Raw genomic sequence first — 20,466 nt, 5'->3', positions numbered from 1 at the left:
TATAGACAGCCTGAATAAGTAGACAAGAAAAACTAAGAGCAAAATAATATACTATGAATTCAGAGAAAAGCGTGTTTCATGAAGGTAGGAGGAAGCAATAGTGTCAGATGCGGTACTGGTTTATGTGAGGGGGAAACAAAAACTGGGAAGTGTACAATGGTTTTAGCAAAAATGAGGTCATTGGTGACCTTGGGAATAGCAGTTTCCATGGAGTAGTGTGGAAAGAATACAAATTAGGATGGGTTTAGGAATGAATTAGAGGTAAATTAGGAGAGGCAAAACTCAAGCACCTAATGTGAAGGGGAAAGGAGCGGCCCTTAAGCAGAGGGGACAACTAGTGTTGGCCAAGAACTCTGCACTGATGTATGGTTTGTCGACTATGTACCCAAGAACTGTCAGTGCAAACTGGGACTTATGTGTACATATGCTATTTACCAGACACAGATTGGTACCTGTTTTGCATTTAGAATGATACTTAAGTCACAACAGTATGCTGACTCAGCAGACTGATTCATACTTGATGGAGAGTTTCTCTCCAGTGTGCATGCAAAGTGCAGTGTTCGGCATACAGTTATTCTTCAGTGAGCATCCGTGTGATGCGGTTAAAAGATTGCATCTATTAATCTTGCATTGCCTATGACTTTGTGAAAATCAATTCAAATCTTTGGTTTTCTTTGTTTGTAATTTTTCCCCCCAAACGCTGGTCCTATATCGGTGTAAGGTGAGGTTCTGTCACTTTCTATTTGAAATGATTCAGTTTAAATATATTATTTTTGCATGTTCTTTAGAACACATCATTAGAGAAATGCACACGTAGTTAAAAAAAATCAGATAGCTTTTCAAAGTGAATTGTATGTACTAAGTAAGAATAGCTTTTCAAAGTGAATTGTATGTATTAAGTAAGAAATTTTCATCATAGCACACTTTCATGCCTTTTTATTACTATTTGTACCATAACACAAACACACAATTTCAAATACTGAAAATAATTATTTTCAAGTATCAAGTGAGAGTAGAATGCCTAGTTTCAGATAACAGCACTTTATTAATTACAAAACATATATAGTGAACCTGTATTTGTTAGAAAATAAATCATAAACTGTTGAAGCCATAATGGAATAAAAAAGAACATAGCTGAGTTATTCTTTAACTGGTTTTGATAGTAAGACATGCTAGAAATATAATTTATGCATATACTTACAAGAATTTTATTTCACAGGGAAAACTTTGGAAAGATTATATAGCTCAAAGGGGAAAAAAGTTATTTTAATAAACAAAATTTATGAATATCATTCGATGCTCATACCATACATATTTAGAAAGGAAATTCCTAATTGTAATAAAAAGAACAAACTATAAAATAAATGAAATTGAGTTCTTCTGCTTTATTATTATTAAGGACAGCTAATTCATCCTTCTCTTTAGTCATAGCAGAAAGAAAATGTCCTGGAATTCACAAATAAACCATCAAGGCCATGGTGAAACCTAACAATTCAGAGGGAGATTAAAGGTTCCACTCAGTGAAACACAGCAAGACTGTCACCTATCAAAGGCTGCACCTTTGGAGTCCTTGTAATAAAGGTCTGAGGGATAATCTAATGTGCCATTAACATCAAAGTGTCTGCCAGCCTACAATTATTGGTTTTACTTTAAACATGTTGAGCACCAACCACCTGGCTTGCTTCCAGATTCTTAGTTGCTTACAGGGTAAGATCTGAAACTTTATCACAGCAACTTAGCTCTTTGAAAACAGACTTGCCTATATGCGGTTTAGTAGAAAACTTGTTTCCTGCAAAATATCACTTCCTTTTCTAAAGTATGTTTAATTCACCTTGAACAGCAAGGGCATCTATCGTGCAAGATTCCTAAGATTACATCACATATGTTACAACAGAGTAAATCTAGATCTAAATATCTAGAAAAGAATAATGTAGATTTCTTGGTCACTGATGACATCACTGAGTCCCTACTTCATTGTTGGCAATTGCAGCTGTTTTTCCTACAGTTTATTAGATCGTTATCTATCATTTAACATATAGGCAATACCCTGTACTGATGTCTATGTGGGACCAGGGAATGTTTCTCTACATAACATCAAACAACATCGCACAGGGCCAGTCACAGATGTTCTGTATTAGCGAATGGTGGCATTGTCCCTCCTCCCCAAATTCTCACCTCTCACTTGTGAAACTCATTGGTTTCTCTTATCCAGCTTATCCAATTATTTATTTTGCTTCCTGCTTTGATATACATAAATATGCGTATTATTTTCACTGACTCAATACAGATGGGCAGGGGACCACTTTTATTTGGTGTTCCTTTTCGTTAGATTAAAATATCAAACAGGTGCCACTCTTCTAAACTCTGTGCATGTTTTACTTCATTCATCCGTACTACAGCCTTCGGGGGTGGGTGTAATTTTCCGTGTGTGTGTTTGTGTGTGTGTGTGTGTGTGTGTGTGTGTGTATCTGAAGTATAGAAAGAATAAACAGGCCAAGAACGTATATATGGTCAGTAACCTAGTCAGAGTTGAAATCAAGATTCACTGGACTCAGATCCTTTGCACTACAATACTCGGCTATTCTCCCTTCCACATCTGACCACATTTGAAGCACTTGTGATACCTCTTATGTGAATGTATTTGAGAAGAAATTTCTTAAGCCCTTTTGTAATTCTGTCTTAGTCAAGCAACAACAACAACACACACACATGCACACACAGATATTGAGCTAATATTTTTTTAAATAAATGTGAAATTTTTAACTTTACAATTTTTCTACAAAGAAAAATAACCGGAGAAGTGGGGCCATCTTCTGAAACTGGCAAACTTTAGCAAATCAATTAACTGCTTTGAGATTCAATTTCTTAACTTCTAATATTTGCCTTTGTTACAAGATTGTTGTTTGAGATTAAATAATACAATTAGTGTACATGTTTAATGTCAACTATGAATTCCTATACAAATGTAAAATATCATGATTATAATGTTACCAATGTAGAATTCTAGTCTCTATTTAAATTACCCTATTTAAATTCTAGTACCCTTTAAATTACTTAGTGCATGTTCAGAAGAAATCAGATACAGAAATTCTGAGGGTTTTCAATTGGACTTACTAACATAAAGACATTATTTATTAGCATTGAGATTATGATGATTCTTGTACATATTTGGTTTCCAGAACTAGATTATTCTTTGGTTAATTAAACATTCTGCTTCATAATAACTCATAATAATATTTCCTTCTAAATATTACATAGGTAATTACATAGGCAGAAAATTAGAAAGTCAGAACATAACCAACCAGTAAGCTACACATATCTAATAAAGCAGAGTTTTGCATATACCCCAAGCATATGAGAATTCACAAAAATAAATCAAAATATGTTTAAAGGGTCTTGCCTAAGGATAAGTTATGTCTTTTAGCATAAACATTGCTTGGTGCCAGAAATATTCTCTCTCAACTACGTGCCTACTATCATCTGGGCTACTTCTTAAGCAAATACTTTGCTAAAGGGCATGGTTTAGATAGTTTTTATTAGTGGGAAAAATCTGATTTATACTCTTTATGTCTGAGTATCAGAACCATCAATGATACGAAACTTCAGGCATAAATTTTTAGATAGCTTTTTATTTCAATTTGAGCAGGCTCCTCAACCACCACAACTGTAGTAGATATCCATTACTGCTCATGATTGTGTTGACCCTGAGAAAATGCAGTAAGGGAGGGGACGACCTGTTCATAATGTAATGGAAATTACTTTTCCTGTCTGGCACATAAATTAGACAGAAAGTTTAAAAAAAGGGGGAGTGTTTGAAACAGTCATCTTTTAAAGGTCAGATTTCCAGAGACATCTTTGCCACGTATCTGGGGAAAGAAATTATTCAAAAGCCTTTGCTGCATCCTGCAGAAGTAAAATTCCTTTTGTTGTTGCTCAGAATTTTTTCTTTTGGAGTGTTCTCACATAAATACTTGAAAGCAAAATTTATCATTGTATGTTCAGTTCCTATTCCTGATTAGAATAACAATATTTTGGCATCATCAGCTTCTCCTTTGTGATAAATTATGATGTTCTACTATATAATTAGATAACTTACGAGGGACACATTTTGTTTTCTCCCAAAGATAACTAGTTGAACTGAAATTGATTTATACAAGCATTGTTGTTTAAGTGCTAATAACGTCTTTGCGTTAAAGAATGAATGAAATTGAAAAGGTCAAAATCTATTTGACTTTCTTTAAATGCCTGATAGCTTGTTTACTTGAATTTATTCTATTTGAAATGCCAAGACATTTGCCCTTTTCATGTAGATTGTAGGGCTCTTCATTAATTTTTTTTTCTGACATCCATTCATTGCAAAACATTAAACATCTCCCAGTACATCTATGCATTTATCAAAGTCAGTTAAGAAGTTGTTCCTACCTTCAAATAGCACACAATCTCATGGATGGAAACAACCACTTAAAAAGTATAATAACCACCATGTTTAGTACCACCATTTTCATTCGTTCAATACACATTTATAAAGCTTATTTATTATATACCAAGCACTGTTCTAGGATCTAGGTGTACATCAGTAAATAAAACCTACACAATTCCCTGACTTCATAGGGAGCTTTTGTGCTAAGGAGAAGCAATTAAATGTTTTAGATTCTGCTCAATAAGATTCACATCATCTCTTCCCATGGGAGCTTGCCGGGGCACAGGTGGGCAGAGGAGGTAGACCAAGTATTTTCTCATCTCTGCAATAAGGACAATATTTTGTATTGCTCAAGTTGAAAAGACTTCTAGATAATCATTTTATACTTTTTGAAATACTGTTTTTGCTACAAATTATAAGTTTATATTTTGCTTATATTAATGTAAGTAAAGTATAATACTGTATCATACTGTGTAAACCACATTCTCTATCATTACTTTCACCGTTAAACTCCTGACTGTTTTAGACAGAACTTTATTCACTCTATCCTATAAACTCTTAACCCTTTAAAAAATCACTTTAATGATGCCCATTTTGAGTTTAATTATGTGGTTTTTCATACCATTCCTAAATGTCAAGCTACTTACAGGCAGAAACTATACAGTACTCATGATCCCATTATCTCTGCGATGTAATACAGGTTATGGCTCATACCAAATGGATATTTGCTGTATTAAGTTGACATATAGCCAATCTAAATAAAGCATTAAACAAAAGAACACACATGCATGCACAATATTTTTCATTGTTTGTCTCTAATTCCCATTTTGAATTTCAGTGTAATTTTGAATGCTGTGTTTGTGTCCATATCTTAATATTCCCCAATTCTCCCACTATATTAGACACAAAACTTTAGTTTCTGATTTCTGTAACTGAACTATTTTCCCCACGAAGAAAGAAAAAAAATATCAGATTAAAATTTTATTTATTGTATTGATATAAATGTTTTTAGCATCACTTCTATAATTCAGGTTTTTAAAATGTGCATTTCTAAAGTCATCTGTATTGTATTTTATGAACACATGAACCTATATCATTGTATGAGAGGGTCTATAATATAATTATTCATTATTTATAACTTTATTATTCATTTACTTTCCAATATACTTAAATTTCTTAGGTTTTTATTATTCAGTTTGCTCATTAATTTACAGATAATATCAGTTATAGTATATAAAGCAAAATTAGGAAAAGCATCAAGGTAATGATTTTCTCTTTTCCATCTGGATACATCTCACGATGTCTCTAGACATAAGAAGCCACAAGTTCACATTTTCTCCACAATGGCTTTGATAATTCCTGATAACATTCACTGGTTAGTGGAAATTGGTTCCCTGAGGAGTTGTCCGTTGACAGGCTCTGTCTGCTTAGTTTGACTTTGCTGATCTTAATAAGAATTAATTCTCCTAGCTGTGGTGAACATTTAAGAATTGTAATGGCGTACATCTAATTGCTGACTAAGTGTTTTCTGTTGTTTTAAATAGGAATCTTACATACATAAAAATAAAACATTAGGATTTATTGGCAAAAAGAGTATGATTCAAAAATGCCATCTTTATTCCTTTAGTTTCAGAGACAAAATTTTGGGACTAATACAGTGTTCACTCTACTGGAGTACAGACAAATTCTCTGAATGTAAGGTTATTCTTGTTTGTTTTGTTTGTTTGTTTGTTTTTTTGTTTGTTTTTTTCTCACCCCAAACTGATTTTAAATGCTTCCTTTGATTAATTAAAGTCTCAAGAACATATCTTTGGGGGTTCAAAATTCTCTTACTTCAAGCCAAAGATATTTATTCCATTATTTAAAGAAATATTTTTACAAAAATCATCTATCATATGCATTTTAGATTTGTACTTATAGTTAGAATGACAGTGCACTCAGGTATACTTTTATGGAATTTTTTAATCTTCATGTTGTTTCTTCAAGTTCATTCACATGAGCTTCCCTGAGGAAAATTTAGTTGATTTCCTTTGGTTTTAGTCTCCTTTTCTATTAGATTTCTCTTTCCTTGACTGTAAGACCGGCAATAGATAGAGTGATGGGTGTGGATGTGCAGTTTCCAGAGAAAACTGGAGCCATGTGGCTCAGAGCAGGGTCCAAGTGTTATTCATCCTTTGTACCCCTAACATCTAGCACAGTGCTGGGCACATAGTGTAGTTCAATAAATATTAATTGAAGTGAATAAGTTGTAAAAGGAGGTCAAGGGCAAGATCTACTGAAACAACATATTACTGTAATTTAAGAGAGAGGCACACGGGATATAATAGAGTCATGAGTCAGAAACTTGGAATGTGAAGTTATCATCTAATATTAAAATGGGAAACGATTCTGGCTCATGTTCCGAGTTGCACTACTACATAATTTAATTCCATTATAGAATAGTAACACCAAAGTTTTTATTATATCACGCGTTTCTCCTACTATGCACCCAATATACCGTGTTTCCCCAAAAATAAGACCTAGCTGGACCATCAGCTCTAATATGTCTTTTGGAGCAAAAATTAATATAAGATCCGGTATTATATTACATTGTATTATATTAGACCCAGTCTTATATTATATTAAAATAAGACTGGGACTTATATTAATTTTTATTCCAAAAGATGCATTGGAGTTGATGGTCCAGCTAGGTCTTATTTTCAGGGAAATATGGTAATGTTTTCACATCAGAAGAGAGAATCCTTTGGATCAGATACCCCTGTTTTTGCACTGACTTCTCTCAAATACATATGCTGAACTATTAAAATTATGAAAATTATATTTAAATGCAGACTCATGAAAGATACTAATTATGAAATGTTAAGTAAAAGCAATCAGGATAACATGCTGTGATCATAGATCTATTTAGCAAAGAATAAAATTTGAAAATCAATTCTATACACATGTTAAAATACTGAAAGCTGATACATGATAGTACAATAGTCATAGTGGACATATCAATAATTCATTTACATGAGGGGCTTGGTCATTTGCAGTATCAATTACTCTATCCTGAAGAAACTGTGCCTGAGTCCAAATGGAAAGATACTATAATAAAACAGAAGTATTTGTGAAATCTTCTAATGAGTCATTGGGAGCATATGTAAACATTTAGAAGAGTGTGGCAGCAGTGATTATGACCAAGATGTTACATCGCCTTCTAGAGTTACTATTGGTGGTCTTTGGAATATGAAATAGATACTCTCTGAGCTGTGTGAGGGAATTGTTCCTGGGAGAGATGCATTTAGATGATATCACAGCAGCATTTCAGCTTTATTAGTGCCTGAGGCAGGTTTCAGAAGTCATGTGAATGGAAAGAACAGTGGCATAAGAGTCTCAGAAGGTATCAAAATTATGAGCCAATATTTGTAAGGAAGAAAATGATAAAAGCCAAATGGAAAGAAGACTATTTCATAAATACACTTGAAACTTTTCCTGAAGAAAACAAAACAAGATGGAAAGTGATTCAAGGTGATTTAAGTGATTCATAAAATGAGTAGGCAAGGTGATCCAGAGAAAGATATTTTGATATATTACTCTGACATTAGCATGATAAGTGGGAACATAAGTTATATATGTTTTTTAAATGCCTGGGGAAAATGAAAATTGGTAATTATTTACCCTAAAACAATCACAATGCTTTTGTCATGATGCTGAAATTTCATACTTTTTTTTATATTTTGCAAATTTTCTGTATTGTAGTTAGAATGTTTTTCTCACTAAAAAAATGTGTGCACCTTCTTGTAATATATTTTTTAAAGAACCCAGTGAAGGTAGTCAAAACTGCCCTGATACAGATAATTTATGCCTTCACCACTTCTTCATCTCATTTATGTTTATTTATCTCATTTTCCTCAATGGGATGATTCCTGAGCTCATGATGGCTCTGAAATTCTAAGTATGAATATTTAGAACAGATTTAATATACACTGTATCAATTCTTTTTTTCTTTTTTTCTTTTTGATTGATGGTAGGGAAATCACTACTTCTCAGGTACTCAAACTTCTGTCCAACCACTAAATACAGGCATGTGCTACATAATGATATTTTGATCAATGACAGATTATTTATACAATGGCGATCCTATAAGATTATAGTGGAATTCAAAAATTTCTATTGCCTAGTGACATCGTAGCTGTTGTGATGTCATAGTGCAATGCATTACTCACTTGTCTGTGGTGATGCTGGTGTAAACCTATGCTACAAGTCATATAAAAGTACTGTATGGCAGAGTTCTGATTCAAGTTGGCAGAGTGGGTAAACACTGTGCTCACTTCCTCCCAGGATGACATCTCACTAAACTACAGAACAACCATCATTGAGAATCTCTTGAAGTCTAGCTGACAAGAGGGATACAAGATACAACTGTGTCTTGTTGTATAGCTGACAAGAAGGATACAGGATACAACTAAGGATACACAGATGAAACCACTTCGAGACAGGTAGGAGGGGTGGATAACCAGAACGTGATGGTATCACACCCACATGTGCTTGTTAAAAATTAGGAGGGATATTTCAGCTTTGGAGGTCCCCACCCTAGAAGTAAGGGGTCTCAGCCTCACACCAGGCTCCCTAACCCATAGTTCCAATGCCAGAAAGAGAAGTCTCCATAACCTCTGGCTGTGAAAACCAGCTAAGATTGAGGCTGAGTGAGATGGAGGGCAACTAGATCCCCAGGTGCTACTCTTAAAGGGCCCGCACATCGACTTACTCGCTCATGAACTCACTCATTCTGAACTTTTAGCCTTGGGGCAGCAGCTTGAAAAGTTCCAGGGACATACAAAGAGGAATTAAATTGTCTGGCTTCAGAACAAGGGCTGAAGGAACAGCTCTTTCTCAGAAGTGCTGACAGAAGCCATTGTTCCATGGTTAAGCCCCTCCACCAATCCTGCCTACATAAACAGGTGGCCACCATATCTGAGTCTCCATCAACCTGGCTAACACCATTGGCCTCGACCTGGTGATTCCTTGAAGCCCTGCCTCACCCAACTCATGTGCCCACCCAAGCTGCTTCCAGTGTGTTTTCCATTCAAATGACCCACATTAACTCATGTTGTAGACTTACATAAAATCGCTTAAGGTTTACAAACCCCAAACAAGTAGCATCTGGCTTTGGCATGCCCTGTACCTCTTGCTAAGCAGCCGAATGACTGCCACTAGTGGCAGCCAGCCTCAGTTCACAGCTTAGCCTTTTCCAGGCACCTGCAAGACCAGTACAAGTGGTAACTGTCTGCAAATCACTTTGTAGCTCATACCAAGTGGCTCTAGGCCAGATACAGGCAGTTGCTGACCTTGCTCTGCAACAGAACCCCTCCCAAAAGGCCCCAGAACCAACACTCGATAGCCAGCTTCTGATCACACCAGAGCATGACACAGCCTCCCTCCACAAATGACACACCGAAAGGGCAGACTGGGCAGGCCGCCCAGAGCCCTGCTTTAGTAAATCCTGCTCTGTAGGGTCAGCCCCTGCACAACAGCTCCTCCATTGTAGTCATGGCCAGTCCTCACAACCAATCCCTCCCACTGATGTGCCAATAACAATCAAGGCTCAACTACAACAGGAAGTCCCACAAGGAACATGCCTAGAGCACTTGGCCCAGGTGAGCAGGGAGACTCTGCCACTCAGCACCACAGGAGACCAACTACATAAGACTACTCTATGAAGACCAGGAGACGTAATAGCTCTATATAGAAACAGACATAGGGAGGCAGCCAAAATGAGGAGACAAAGAAATATGTCTCAAATGAAAGAACAGAACAAAGCTCCAGAAAAAGAACTAAACAAAATGAAGACAAGCAATCCACCAGATGCAGAGATCAAAGCACTGGTTGTTAGGATGCTCAATGATCTCAATGAGAACTTCAACATAGAGGCAGAAAACATAAAAATGGAGATAGAAAAAATTTAAAAAAAAAGAACGAGTCAGAGATGATTAATACAATAGCTAAAATAAAGAATAATTAGACGGAATCAATAGTAGATTAGATGAAGCAGAGGATTAAATCAGTGATTTGGAAGATAAGGCAGCAGAACAGCAAGAAGTAAAAGGAATCCAAGGATACGATTATAGTTTAAGGGGCCAAGTACACCAACATTCACATCATAGAGGTATCAGAAAGGAATTAAAACCTATTTGAAGAAATAATGATGGAAAAATTTCCCTAACCTGGCAAAGGAAATAGATATACAAGCCCAGCAAGTGCAGAGAGTTCCAAATAAGATAAAACTAATGGAGCCCACACCAAGAGATTATCATAATAAAAATGCCAAAGGTTAAAAGCAGCAAGAGAAAGGCAGTGAGTTATTTACAAGGGAGCTCCCATAAGACTATCAGTTGATTTCTCAACAGAAACTTTGCAGGCTAGAAGGAATAGGCACAAAATAGTCAAAGTAATGAAAATCAAGGACCCAAAACCAGGATGACTCTACCCAGCAAAACTATCATTTAGAATCGAAGGACAGATAAAGAGCTCCCCACAAAAGAAAAAGCTAAAGGAGTTTACTACCACCAAACTAATATTACAAGAAAAAATGTTAAAGGGGCTTCCTTAAGAAGAAGAAGGGGAAAAAAAAAAGAAAAAAGAAAAAATATGAATAATAAAATGTCAATAACTACATACCTATCAATAATTACTTTAAATGTGAAAAGATTAAATACTCTAATCAAAAGACATAGAGTGATTGAATGGTGAGGAAACAAGACCCTTCCTTACATATGCTGCCTACAAGAGACTCTTTTCAGATTGAAACAAACATGCAGACAAAGCAAAGAGATAGAAAAAGATATTTCATGAAAATGGAAATAAACAAAAAACTGGAGTACCAATATTTATACCAGACAAAACAGACTTTAAAACAAAGGCTATACTTACCTGGCAGGGGAGATACCATGATCACGAAGGTGGTTTTCCCAGGGCGAGGCTTATCCATTGCACTCCGGATGTGGTGACCACTGCAATTCCCCCAAATGTGGGAAACTCGACTGTATAATTTGTGGTAGTGGGGGACTGCGTTCACACTCTCCTGGAAAAAAAAAAAAAAAAAAAAAAAAAAAAAAAAAACAGAAAAAAACAAAGGCTATATAATAGGAGACAGAGAAGAACGCAGTAATTCCACTACTGGAAATGTATCTGAAGAAATTAAAAACAGTAATTCAAAAAGAAATATGCATCCATATCTTCATTGCCACATTATTTGTAGTAACCAAGATATGGAAGTAACCTATGTATCTATAACCAAGATATGGAAGTAACCTATGTATCTATCCATAGATGATTGAATAAAGAAGAAGTGGTACATACATAAAATGGAATATTACTCAGCCACAAAATTAATGAAATTTTGCTATCTGCAACAACATGGATGGACCTAGAGGGTATTCTGCTGAGTGAAATAAGTCGGACAGAGGAAAAAAAAGTACCATATGATTTCACTTATATGTGGAATTTAAAAAGTAAAATAAACAAAACCAAATAAACTAATAGATATAGAGAGAATTTTAATGGTTGCCAGATGGGAGGGGAGTTAAGAGGATGGGTGAAAAAGAAGAAGGGATTAAGAAGTACAAATTGGTAGCTACAAAATTGTCATAGGGATGTAAATTATAGCATAAGGAAAACGGGGTCAAATATATGATGGTAGAAGGAGAACTGACTCCGGTGATAGCAGGTGAACACACAATGTGATATATAGATGATGTATTACAGAATTGTACACTTGAAACCTATGTAATATTACTAACCCTTGTCACCCCAATAAATTTTAATTAAAAAAATAATATTGTAATAACTATGCATGGTGTCAATGGGTACTAGATTTATTGGGGTGATCACTTCATAAGTTACATAAATGTTTAATCACCATGTCGTACACTTGAAACTAGTAATGCAATATTGTATGTCAACTCTATTGAAAAACAAAAGAAATATGTATTTTATTGAAAAATCAAAAAATATTTTTTAAAAAGTACTGTAAAGTAGATACAATTATGTGCAGTATATGATACTTGATAATTATTATGAACAAGTTGTTTATGTGCTTACTATATCATACTTATTTTTTAGAGTGTACTTATATAAAATTGTTTGCTGTAAAAGAGTATGCCACGTTATGCCAGCAGCAGCAGTATACCTGTTGTGTTTCCCCACAGCTCTTGATTGCGTCATTTTCTTGTGCTTGATTTAAACTCCTGTTGTCTTATAAATTTTCTGTAGCCTAAGTGTAGAGTGTTTATAAAGTTTACAGTAGTATATAGGAATGTCCTAGGCCTTCACATTCACTCATCACTCACTCACTGACTCACCCAGAACTTCTAGTCCTGCAAGCTCCAATTATGTGTTCTATGTAAATGTACCATTTTTAATCTTTTATACCATGTTTTACTGTGTGTTTTCTATGTTTAATATGTTTAGATATACAAATACCATTTGTTATAATTGCTTATAGTATTCAGTACAACTAGCTGTATGGGTCGGTTGCCTAGGATCAGTTAGCCGAGGTGTGTAGTAGTCTATACTATTTAGGCTTGTGTCACTGCACTCTGTGATATTCGCAGAAGATGAAATTGCTTAATGATGCATTTCTCAGAATATATCTTGTCGTTAAGTGACACATGACTGTATGCCTTGGGCTCCTGTAAGAACATAGATTTCTCTCTAAGATCCCTTATTTGAACTCCCACCCCCTTTTCTACAAAGGTGGATTTAGTTTTCAATACTTATACTGAATTTGCTCACTCTTATTTTAATTTTTAAATGTATGGTCTGAAATAATTTGATTTGTTTTAAAATCCAGGAAGCTAAGCAAATGACTCTTTTGTATAATACAAAGGAAGCAATGCCTACCTGGTGAAGGTAATGATGCAGGAGATTTAACATGAGTGCTTGAATGCTATCATCAAGTGATTCAGAACATTTTCAGCCATTTGTATTGTGTGTGTGTCAGAGGATTGGAATTGTGTATGTGCAATGGGAGAGTGATGGGGATTTAAGGAAATAGGTATTGAAGAGGTTATATTTTACACCTAAAACGATGTACCATCAGGAGTATGTTTATTTTCAGAAATAGTAAGGTTCTATTTGCTATCCCTGTCACAGTTCAAGGAGAACTCAGTTTAACAAAAGAAAAAGTAGGTAAATCCAACATAGTCTCTATGAAAAAACTGAAGTCTTGAATACTTGATTAGAATCCCAGAACACAAAACTCAACTCTATATACAGAAGATTTTTTTATTTAAACTTAATTGTCCTTTTTTTTTTTTTTTTTGGCCTCTTTTGGAGTACCAAATCATCTTTCTGTCTTCTGTCCTCTCCATCTCTCCATCTCATTTTGTGAGACTGGCATGATACTTTAATAAGAATTTTTTCAGTAGCAACTCTGTTCTAGGCAGAGTTCTACACTCTGGGGATATAGCAGGAAACAAAACAAAGTCTGCTCTTGGGATGCTTTGCATTCTAGTGAATATAGGTGAAAAATAAAAACAAATAATTACATCAGGCCATGACAAGTGCTGGAAAGGAAATAAAGCATAATAAGTGGAGAGAATGGCTCTTTGGCGTAATATGTTATATTGAGAGCACTCTGGCATGGGATTTTGATCAGAGATGTGAAAGAAGCGATATCCAAACATCTCCCGTGTTTCCCCCAAAATAAGACCTATCTGGACAATCAGCTCTAATGTGTCTTTTGGAACAAAAATTAATATAAGATCTGGTCTGTTTTACTATAAGACCGGGTATATGATATAATATAATATAATATAATATAATATAATATAATATAATACCCTGTCTTATTTTATGATAAGACTGGGTCTTATGTAATATAATATAAGACTTGGTCTTATGTTAATTTTTGCTTCAAAAGACACATTAGAGCTGATTATCTGGCTAGGTCTTATTTTCAGGGAAACACAGTAAGTAAGAATGTTCCAGACACGGAGAGCAAATACCTTGGGGTAGGCACATTCTGACATAAAAGAAGGTCATCGGATGAAAAGACCTAGGGCAAAGGTAGATCAGGTGAGAGGTGGTGGTGTGGACTAAGATTGTAGAAAGGGAGATGATGCGAAGGGCTGCAATTCGAGATATAGTATGTCGAGACAGATTCTAATTGAAGAGTCAGTACTGGCCCCTCCCTTATTTGGAGTTTGGATGAAAAGGAAGACCAGGAAAGGAGACTAAGAAGTATTCATTGAGAGGGGAACAGAAAGAATAGGATGGAATCTTTGATAATGAATAAAGAACACAAGAGGAGGGAACAGTGATCAAATGTATCGGAATCTGAGGAGTTTATCAAGAACTAGAAACATACCATTGGATTTGGCAGCCGGGAGGCAAATAGTGACTTTGACAAGAGAATTTTCACTGATGTAATGGAAACAAAGCTTATTTGGAGGGAGGTGCAAAAGAGTGGGAAAAGACTAAACAAAATAATGAATATAGACCACATGTGTGTATGTGTTTCTGCAAATAGGAGCAAAGAAATGGAGCAATAGTTGGAGTGGATTGTGGAGTCAGAAGTTCTTTTTTGAAAGGGGGGACAATACATAATATCTATATTCTGATGTGAAAATTACAGTAGAGGTGGAAAATATTGCCAATAACAGTGAAGAGAAAGAGTGAAACCAATGACAACATAGATGTCCAAGAGTATGTATAAGGGGGTGAAACCCAGACCATGAAGTAGAAGAAGGGTTGATCTTAGACACATGCTCCCTTTGCTTTATCAGAAGGGAAGATGGATATGTGGTTGCATGTTAGTCAGTTTGTAGATTTGGTGATTTGGGTAGAGGTTGGGGACAGTAATTTAAAACTTCTCATCTGATGTCTCCTATTTTTCAGTGAACTAGGGAACAAGGAGTTCAGGTGAGACTGAGAAGAGAGAGAGGAAATTTAAAGGCTTATGGAGATAGAGACATAACTTTAACCAGAATTGAGTTATTTCCAGGTGTTAGGAAGAAAGGGAAATGAGCAAATTCCCAGGAATCCCTCTTCATATACCATATTTCAGGCCCATGTTTTTTTCTTACTCTTCAAATATATCTCACATCTGAGGTCTTGGAAAATTTTGTTGTTTTGATATGAGAACAATAAAACTTTTAATCATTCTTTAAACCTCAATGTAAATTCCAAGAAACCTTCCTTGTACAAATCCGAAACTTACTCCAATCATGGTACTTATCATATTGTAGTGTATACATTTCTTTCCTTTCTAACAACACACTGTGTATTCCTCACATGATTGTATATCTCTAGTAGCTATGGGTAAAATATTGTATATTATACATTTTTTTAAAAAGATCCATTATTACACGCAGGTGAGTTTGCTTGGTTTTGTTTTCTCCCTCTCACCAAAATTTAATTCAGTGAGTATTCAGTGAATACCAACAAAATTGCATAGTAAATTTGCATTTAAAATTTTATGCTGTATTTAGAATTACAAATTATTAGAAGCACTTTTATTTTATTTAAACTTCCTGTTAACATTTGCACAAAGGAGAGTGGTGGTTCAAAAAATACAAGTTTCCACTGAGGTATGTCTAGATTTTAGGGGGAAAAAAACAACAACATAAAACTAGGAAGTAAGAAAGGAATAATAATGATAATAAAATTCCCAAATCTCATTTTGAGTTTAATTATTTCTGAAAAGATTAAAATTAAGTACAATTTGTCTCCTAGATATCACAGATTTTTTTTTATGTTATTCTATAATTAACCCAAAATGCTATTTAAATTTTGACTTCCATACAATTATAAAGGTATAATTTAGATGGATAGAAACAGGCTTTACAATAAAACAATGTGACAATAAGAGACTTTTTCTTACTCAATGTCAGGAAAATGTAATAGAAAAAATCTGTCACTTTTGATGGAGAACAGAATGTAATTTAATTTATTTTAATTGACTCTTTTGTTTCAATTTTATTTTCAGTTAACCAAAGCTCACTGTTTAGTTTAAAAGTTTACAAATTTGGTTTTCTTATCTGCACAAAGGGGTACATTTAAAGTACCACATCTGATTTTCAAATATAGTTTTATTTTTATATAATCTGCATTATATGTTTCCTTAAATTAGAGCTGATTCTGTTTATAAAAGGAGACATGTATTGTTTACCTCTTATTTTCCTTTCTCAGAGAGCTTGCATTTATTTTTTATACAGTGGATTATGCCTGTGTGATGTGTACTAGAACAGAGTTTCTTTGAGATTTCCTATTTCTGACTTATACATTATCAATCACAAATTTATATATGACAACAGTCTCTAATGAGGTAAGTTTATTGTAAATACTGTCTTCAGGGGTGTGTGTGTATTTGTGTGTGTGTGTGTGTGTGTGTGTGTGTATACTGTTGAGCAAGGTGGAAGATGCAAAGATATCCCATTTTTTATTGAAGGATCTTGTGTTTTTCCTTATGATAGAACCATTAAAAAGGCCAGAAAGTTATTTTTAAAATGATATAAATTAAGTCATACAAACTTGCATATAGAAAATGCATAGTCTGTGGGAAAAGGAATGTCAGGATGGCATTCATGTATCTATGAATTATTTTTAATTGAAATATATTTATACCCTAACTTACTCCAGAATGTATTGTGGAAGGATCTTATAAATCATAGCATTCTCATAACAAATAATCCCTACCCCATTACTCAAAATCCAGTGTGGAGTTCTTCTAGGATTAGAAAATAGAGACAAGTCATGAAGACCCTTTTAGGTCACAGAATCTGAGAACAGAATCTACAAGAAATAAATATGATGCAATTTGACCTGACTTTAGAATCAGAACATTGGGTCTGAATGAAAGAAACGCAAATGTATTAGCCAGCAAATATTCATTGTACATGTACCATGTTTGAAATTTTGCTCTAGACATTGGGAATAAAGCAATGAATTACACAAGATCCCTACCTACATAAAAATTTCTAAAGGTGGTGGAGATAGACTATAAACAAAAGTCAGATAGTGACAAATATTCTGAAGGAAATAAAACAGGATAATGTGACAGGAAATGATTAGCATAGGTGACCTAAATGAGAGCTGATAGGGGAAGGTCTCTGGTGATTTGATCTGAAGAGAGAATGACAGACATAATCCAGAAGGATAAAGGTCTGTGCAGAGGACCCAAGAGATGCAAAGACATAGAAACGAGAGTGAGCTTGGAGAGTTACAGAAGCACGGAGAAACTCAGTATATCTGGATTATAGAGAGTAATTTTCAGAGTCGTCAGAAATGAGGTCACAGAGGTGGTGCCAAGAAAAGATGTCGGTTGTAGAGCCCTGTAGCATGTAGAAGTGGAGTACTCTGTGGAGTGCAATGGGAACTCAGGAGGGATGCAACATAACCTGATTCATTTTTACAAAAGTCACATAGACCCCGAGGAGGAGAATGGATTGCAGGGGCACCTCGTGGAAGCAGGAAGACCACTTGCAATAGTCTAACAACGGGGTAATGGAGAATTTGACTTTAGACAGTCACAGAAATGGAGAAAGTTAAAACTTAATTTAAAATCCTTCTTTCCCTATCTCCATATAACTTCATTGATCTAATTTTCAAACTGCCTCAGTGGGTCTTCTTTACTCTTAACTTTGCTTTGGATGTGTAAAAACCCTTGTTAAGCACACGCCATATAATTTTCCAACATGGATATGGAATGTATGAATATTGATTGGTATATGTAATTTTTGAGTAAACATGTCTAGAAGCTTCATGCATTTTATACTGATATCCTAGTTTCTTTTAATGAATCTATGTTAGAGCATCATTAAACATAAACTCTTACAATGGTGGTGGTTCTTTTAATTTTGGAGACTGATGACATAACTACTATATATAACAGTGAAAGAACAGTGTGGTATCATCCACTTTTTTTTTCCACTGTGAAGTTTAAAACTGCTTTATTAAATGTCAGAAAAGGTATCTTGACTTAACATATGGTACCACCATGACTTTACAACTGTGCAGTCACTTTGCCCCATATCTGTGACCCAATCAGTGTACTGCAGTGATAACCAGTCGTGGTGACCTTGAACAGGAAGGGTAGTAACAATTCTTGGGAAGCAGCGTTAGGTCTCAGACTCACATTTGGAAAGAATACGTGCATGTTTCTGTCTCCAATTGATTTATTAATTTAGATCACTGATGCCAAAAACTGGAAAGGCAAAGTTATCAGGAAATCTCAAGTAAATTAAAAAGATATCCTCCAGCCACAAATTCTCTTATCCTTCAGCACACAAAGCTAATGTTCTAGGAGTTTAGCTATTGAGCTGGTAAAGGAGATGTCACACCCTGAAGTCTATGGGGAAACATGCCAAGCTGAATCCGCAGAACATACTGTTTAATGCTTATTTTTAAAGGCACAACCCATGGAAGGAACTTTTGCTGTAACTTACAGAAACAAAAATCTCACTCACAAACAATGAGTGTCTTTCCTTACCTTTCTTTTGTTAACTATTTAAAGCTTTCATATAAATATCTACAATAGGAATTGATATGAAAATATCAATTTGGTGGAAAGTAAAATCCAATAAGTAAATACAGTTATTAAATTTCTACTGTCCCTATTTTTTTCTGTTTTTACATTGGGGTTCTGGCATAATAATATCTCAGTGACTTTTTTTCTACTGTTGGATAATGGCTATATTTACTTTTCACTGATTCTGTTTTGTTCAAAGACACATATGCTTTGTATCCAAAAACTGTGATACAAAAAAAAGTGTTTTAAGAAATTTAATGAAATAATCACTGTTCTTCGGTGGAGTAGATTAGACTGTTATTAGGGTTGTTTTATAGGGAGTTTGATGAAACACTATTTTGTTAGAGAAAAACCTATACTTAAGCAGAAAGTATGGCTTCATGCATATGCAAATGAAATGGCTATTCTTCCTTTTATTTTTCTCACCTCCATCTAGCCATAATAGAATGAGATTTACAGGGCTACAATCTTTGAATAAAGGAAGGCAGTTAGTGTCTTTCTTTGATGAAAATTGTAGGAGGTAGCTAGCATAAGATGTTTTCCTCTTCTAAGAAGAGGACAGCTCTGAGAAAATACCTGGACTACTGTTAACTCCTAAGACACACAGCAGCTCAAAATTTCGGGGATTAAACATGGATCTGGGGATAGTCTGAAAGGATTCTGCCTTAGTAGACAAAGAAAATGGCTGAGATCACATCAACCAGACTCACTTTTCAACAGATACAAAAATAAAGTCATGTCAGAAAGCAAGACACTCTTGTCTGGGTCAGCTCCTCTGTTGGCAGGGTACAAACAGCAAAGGAAACTAGTAGGAATCAGAAAAATACTAAAGAGACAAACAATTAAAGACAAGGATAGCAAGTAGAATGTAAATAGCTACAATACTTTTTTTTCTTTCAAAGACAGATGAAAGCAAAGAGTCATATTGCCATGAGTTACTCCCAATCTCTCTACTCATTCTGAGTTAGCTGTCTGTTCTCTACGTTCTTATAGAACTGCGTTGATATACTAATCACTTTGTGATGTAATTGTTCGCTTACTTCCCTCTCTAATCAGGTTAGGAACAGACTGAAAGCAACACGAAGTCTACTCTTGCTTACCCTCAGTGCCTAGCACAAGATCTGGAATATATTAATTGTTTATCAACTATTTGTCAAGTGAATGAGTCAAGTTTAATACTATATTATCCTGATAAAGATAAAGTATCAAGTAAATGTGCAAAATCGAAATAAGTGTTGCTCTAGACTAAAATCTCAGGTAAAATGGAAATACACATACTTGACAGAATTCCAATCAAATGCCAAGGCATTTAATACTGTTTAGCCTACAGGTAAATTATGCTTTAAAGATAAGTGGTGACTGTACATTATTTTAAAAAGAGTTGATGAATGCTCCAGGTAACTTTATTGATTCCTCGTTGGAAGTGAATGGGGAAACAAGACAAAGATGTCATCTCACATCACAGTTCTTTATAGTTAACTGATGTATTACTAACAGCTCTGTTCACTATACTTCTGCATATTGTTGTCAGAGT

The 20,466-nt window shown here is 34.9% G+C and overlaps 1 protein-coding gene, 1 long non-coding RNA gene and 1 other non-coding gene across 5 annotated transcripts in view; 2 read left to right on the top strand and 1 right to left on the bottom strand.

Annotated features, from left to right (window-relative positions):
* Nucleotides 1–11,453, bottom strand: part of LOC117028038 (uncharacterized) — a 59,331-nt gene extending 47,878 nt beyond the window's left edge. For all 3 annotated transcript variants that reach the window (XR_004424055.1, XR_004424056.1, XR_004424054.1), the window contains exon 1: nucleotides 11,333–11,453. This is a non-coding gene — a long non-coding RNA (uncharacterized LOC117028038). The remainder of the gene's footprint in view (nucleotides 1–11,332) is intronic.
* The window catches only part of MGAT4C (MGAT4 family member C), a 558,476-nt gene that overhangs the window by 379,961 nt on the left and 158,049 nt on the right, over nucleotides 1–20,466 (top strand). The window lies entirely within an intron of this gene.
* LOC117029530 (U1 spliceosomal RNA) lies at nucleotides 11,325–11,486 on the top strand. The gene has a single exon (XR_004424266.1). It is a non-coding gene; the product is annotated as a U1 spliceosomal RNA (small nuclear RNA).

This window comes from Rhinolophus ferrumequinum, chromosome 10 (genome assembly GCF_004115265.2).
Source record: "Rhinolophus ferrumequinum isolate MPI-CBG mRhiFer1 chromosome 10, mRhiFer1_v1.p, whole genome shotgun sequence".
NCBI classification, from domain to species: domain Eukaryota; kingdom Metazoa; phylum Chordata; class Mammalia; order Chiroptera; family Rhinolophidae; genus Rhinolophus; species Rhinolophus ferrumequinum.
The sequence above is the reverse complement of the archived record's forward strand: the minus strand, read 5'-3'. Positions and strand labels throughout refer to the sequence as shown.